At 39.1% G+C, this 5,576-nt stretch overlaps 1 pseudogene; it reads left to right on the top strand.

Moving 5' to 3' along the window:
* The first annotated feature begins 3,589 nt into the window (after positions 1-3,589).
* On the top strand, positions 3,590-5,186 carry LOC146946536 (uncharacterized; annotated as a pseudogene).
* The last annotated feature ends 390 nt before the right edge of the window (positions 5,187-5,576 follow it).

Below are 5,576 nucleotides of genomic sequence, written 5' to 3'. Positions count from 1 at the left end.
AGAAGCCATTCTACTTCTGTCAATGCCAGATATGATAAAATCTTCAAGAGCAATTTCATGGTTGCTTAAAAGTTTCTCATTACACTTTTCTTGTAGCTTCTGACATAAGAACCTGAGCTTGTCTTCATATGTTTTACAAATGAAGTCAAAGCCCCTAAGTCCTTCTTCAGAAGCTTTCAGATCCAATAGAGTTGATTTTTGTTGTTTCATTAAATCAACATATTTTTCTTTTAAATCCTTCAACTCATTGGTTCTTACTTCAAAATGTGTAAGAAGTTCTTTAAGTGACTCAACAAGTTCATTTCTGGGAATTTTGGAATATACCTTGTTTTCATCTTCTGAGTCTGAATCTAATCCAGCTTCTGAAGTTGCTGTTGCTACCAACCCAACAGTTATCTTTGCATCTTCATCAACTTCCTCTTTATCAGATCCAGATTCACTTCCTAAATCATCCCAGGTTGCCATTAAACTCTGCTTGATCTGCTTCTTGAATTTGCTTGGTTTGAATGTAGACCTCTTTGACTTGTCCTTTGTCTTTTCTTTTTGAAGATCAGGGCATTCAACAATGAAATGTCCAGGCTTCTTACAGTTGAAGCATCCCTTCTGATCTTCTTTCCTTGAGCTTCTGGAGTTACTCCTCTTGGTTAGAAACTTTCTGTTCTTCTTGGCCAGATATTGGAGTCTGTTTGAGAGCATGGCCATTTCAGCAGCATCTGGTTCAGAATCTGAACTTGATTGTTCTTCCTCTTCAGATTCAACCACTTTGAGAGCTTTTGATGACTTGCCTTTGGATGGAAGAGCTATTGATTTACTCTTCTTAGTAGACTCGTGTTCATTAAGACTTAACTCATGAACTTTGAGAGAACTAACAAGATCTTCGACACTTAAGGTGTTCAAATCTTTAGCTTCCTCAATGGCAGTCACCTTTGGTCTCCATCTTGCAGGCAAGCTTCTGAGTATCTTGCTCACATGGTCAGAAGCAACATAGCTCTTCTTTAGAATTTGTAGCCCAGAGACTAAGGTTTGAAACCTTGAGTACATCTCCTCAATAGTTTCATCATCCTTCATCTTGAATAACTCGTACTGATGTACAAGCATGAGAGCTTTAGCTTCTTTGACCTTCTTGCTGCCTTCGTAGTTAGAACAGAGTGAAGCAAACATAGCTTTAGCAGTGGATTTGTCACTCATCTTCATGTACTCTGCTTTGGGTATGGCAGTGACAAGGGCTCCTCTGATAATATGATGCTTCTTGTAGAGTTTCTTCAACTCAGGAGTATGTTTCTTTCTATCCACAGCAGCTCCTTCTTCATCAAGGACTAAATCACCAACACCATCTTCTAGAATATCCCATAGTTCTTCATCTAGGCTCATGATATAACTATAAAAGTTGGTTTTCCACCAAGAAAATTCTTCAGCATCTCCATTGAACTTTGGAACTTTTCCAACACTGGATCTCTTACTATCACTATAATCATGTGAGACATTATTATAGCTAGTTCCATCAGGAGTAGGAGTTGGAATAGGACCAGACATGTTTTTCTCAGATCTTTGACTGTTACACGGTTAAGTGATACACAACAGACCAAGGCTCTAGATACCAATTGAAGGTGAGAAAAACACAAGAAGGGGGGTTGAATTGTGTTTTGGAAAATTCTTCGTTTCTCCTAAAAACTGAACACACTGGTCAGAAGCTAAGTGAAACAGCTTCTGAAGTGATTATCAGAATCTAAATGCAGCGGAATAAAACAGAGAGAGAGAAGAAGAACGACACAAAGCAATTATACTGGTTCCTTCCACAAACCGCAAGTAGTCCAGTCCCCCTTGCACTTCCAAGGAGATTTCACTAAGAGTAATATCTGATTACAATTGCTCAAGCACACAAGCAAGAGACTTCCTTTGCTCAAGCACACAAGCAAGAGACTTCCTTTGCTCAAGAACACAATCAAGTGACTTCCCTGCTCAAGCACAACTGCAAGAGACTTCTAGCTAAACAAAATTACACAGAAAATTGTTTAAGGTTGAACACTTGATATACAATCAGAGGTGCTCACAATACAAATCAGATACAGACTCAATGACTTAAGAATTTTTAAGATATGAAAATGAGACACAGAAATTCTAAGTGAATGCAGAACAATTTCAGCAGAGGTTTGGCACTTGAAAAAATGTTGTGAGTCTTTTGTTCAACATTGCCAATTCTCTAAGTCTTCACTCCTTTATATAGAGGTGTGAAAGAGACGTTGTGAAATTGCCAGCACATCAAAGAGTCGTTGTTGAAGCTTGATGTTCCACCAATGATTTTTTGTCTGATTTGGTTGTTGTCCTATGAAGAACCATTTTGAAATACATTCCTTATCCAAAGGAACATCTATGCAGGCGAAGCCGTATTCTGGAGCTGTTTTCTTGTCTTGTAGCGTGGACACAAAACAGAGTAGTGGAGAAGGTGGTTGTACAGTTCGTACAAAGTACAATGTCAACGCTTTCGTCCAAAATTGCAAGCACATGCCTTCAAACACCTTTGAAATGACCGTTGCAAAATTCCACTAATCTTTTGTTGTGTTTTCGAATCCAATAGACAGCTTTTGCAGTGATGATTCTTCAATCCTTGAATCTTTTGCAAATCCAGTTGATCTTCAGCTTCTGGTGAAATGACTTCTGATGAGGCAGCTTCTGATAGTGTAGCTTCTGATGATGCAGCTTCTGATGATACAGCTTCTGATAACGCAGCTTCTGATGATGTGGCTTCTGGACCTCTTGTCTTCAGGAGCACTATTCTTCAGAAGCACTATACTGACTTCAGGAGCGGCTTTACTTCAGGAGCGAGTTGCCTTCAGAAGCATTAAGCTTCATTTTTGTTGATTCCTTTTGCTCTTTATTTGCTCATTCAGAACCAATAAATGATGTAACTTTTTAATTAAGGTCCTGTACACTTGAACAAATATTAGCTAGTCCAATTTACAATTTTTAATACCTTGTTATCATCAAAACTCTTTAAGGTTCATTGTTAAACACATTTTGTTCCAACACCTTTAACTGTGGAAATATTTGATTTTATAAAGAAAAATTTGAACATGCACTTTATGTCTGATTAAAATTTGCATGCTCCTGAATAGGAATTTAGGTTCTGAAGTCGGTTCTGAAGCTATGGTCCATCAGAAGCTCTTTATTGAGGTTCTGAGGAAAATGTGCTTCTGTTGATGACGTCAACATCTGAAGTCTAGAAGCTGAGTTTTATGCTTCTGAATAGCAGAGTTAGTGGAAACGCTGGAAGTTACTTTTTAGTGACACCTGGTCGACTAACTTGGCAGTTACTCTGAGAACTTCTGACGTGGCTTATGTGTACGGTTGTATAACGTAAGAGGGCAATGATGATTTAAGCTTTGAATGTACTATCACGCGCCCCCTATGTCATTAATGCTGTGTTTGTTTGTCCCCTTTCTGAATATCAAACGTTTTACTAAAAACACTTAGACAAATTCACACACTACTCACTTCACAACAAACACTTTCTATTCTCAACCACTATCTGCGAAAGCAACAATCTCTCTGCAACTCAAAACTTAGAACCCTAAAATCTTCATCATCATCAATGGAATCATCAAGCTCTGTCCCTGAATCAAGCATGCATCAAGAAGAGATTCCAGAATCAACTATGCAAGACGAACCAACATATGAGATTAAAGGAAGGACTATGTCCTTGGAAGAGGGGGATTTAAAGATTCAAACTGAAAATCCAGTCGACTTCACTTCTTTGGAATATCATGGATGTGACATCAGAAGCTACTATGAAGTGCAAGGTTTAATGGATTACTTTAACATGTTGAATGGACCAACATACGAAGCATTGGTAAGGCACTTCTGGTGAGAACTTTTGTATATGACAGAAATGCTGCTAAGCAAGAGGAAACTGAGAAAGTACTGATTAATCCATCTCTAGAAGGAAAGAGTAGAGAAGAAATGGGTTTGGAGCCATTCAAATGCACAGAAATTAGGTTAAGTGCATGGGCATCCATGTGTTCATCTCAGAAGAGATCATAGCCTCTGTTCTTAGAAGAGATGCAACAGGAAGCTACAAAGGTTGGATAAGCAATCCAAAGACCAGCCCATGGAATAAAATTGTTAACCAATCCATGTACAATAGTGAGAAGAAGGGAGTTTATGCTAACTTGAGCATGGAAAAGAAAATGCTGCTGAAGATTCAGAATGAAAATCTGTTACCAAAAGGTGGTGGCAGTGATCAACCTTCTCTGGAGCACAAGGTATTCCTTCACTATTTCATCACGAAGGAGAAAGCCAATGTGCCTAAATACATCTTCAGGCACATGATGAAAGAGCTAAGGGAAAGTCAGCAAAACAAGAGGGTCTGGGTTCCCTATGGAAGACTTATTTCAGAAATCCTTTATCAAGGAGGGATTCTGAGCCTTCTGAGTAATGTAAATGCTTTCACTGATGATATGTTGGGCACTGTAACAGGCAAAGTGATCAATGGCAAGACCCTTAGGAATATGTCTCTGTTTCCAAGAGATGGCTTCAAGGAACTCAACACAGACCTGAAGGAGTCTGATGCAGTATCAAATTTGAAGGAAGACTTTCCACCAATCTGCAAGCAAGAACCTCTGGATGTTCAAATGTACTACATTCAAGAGCACTTTGCTCTAACTGGTAAGAAGATAAGGCTAGAAGATGTCCCTGAGACCATGTATGGTGGAGCATTACTAGTGGCAAAGAGCAGAAAATCCAAAAGGAAAGCCATCACTAAAGAAGAATATCTTGAAGATAAAGAGCCTAAGAAGAAGAAGGCAAAGAAAAGTAAGAAGGAGAAGAATGTTATTGGTGGTTCTGGCTTGCCATCAATTGAAGAAGAGGTTCATGACTTGAGCACTGATGTGGTTCTGGACAAGAAAACAAGGAGTGGGAAAACTGCTGCCTCAACTCAAGTTGCTCGTGAACAGCCTCCAGTTCCTGAGAAGAAAAGGAAGACTGTGGTCAGGAAGTTGAAGGAGTCAACTTATGTGACTGAAGAGGAAGAAGATGTTGAAGCTGCAACTGGGTTGGTTACAAGAGAAGTCAAGAGGAAGAAGGTTGTGGATGCTGCAACGCTAGCCAAGATAGGAGAACTAGCTAAAGGTATTGAAGTTCCTGCTTCAAGCCTTACAAGAGAAGATGTTGGTGTTATGGCACAATAGTTGGTACAAGTTACTAAAGACTTGCAGAATTTGGCTACTTCAGAAGCTGAAAATATGTTAATGATTGTGACTACTGGCGGAGGAGCTCAGGAGGACATTGCTGCTGGATCAAATGCTGCTCTAGAAGCTGACACAGGTATTTCTGATTCTCCACACTCTAAAACTGTAATAGAAGTAGAATCAAACTAAACCCAATCATCATCCTCCCAATCCACACACTCAACATCATCCACTAACTTAGATGACATACCCATTAGTCTAGCTTTTCCTCTCACTAAAAAGAGCCTTTCATCATCAACCAAAACCCACATAAAGCCTAAAACCAACATTTCTCATGAACCTGTTAGAACTGATATAGATGAAAGAATCATTGGCTTATCTCAAAGAAAA

This window comes from Medicago sativa, chromosome 2 (genome assembly GCF_051527215.1).
Source record: "Medicago sativa cultivar Bolivia chromosome 2, Bolivia_mono, whole genome shotgun sequence".
Lineage (NCBI taxonomy): Eukaryota > Viridiplantae > Streptophyta > Magnoliopsida > Fabales > Fabaceae > Medicago > Medicago sativa.
This window is presented reverse-complemented; position numbering and strand designations above follow the sequence as displayed.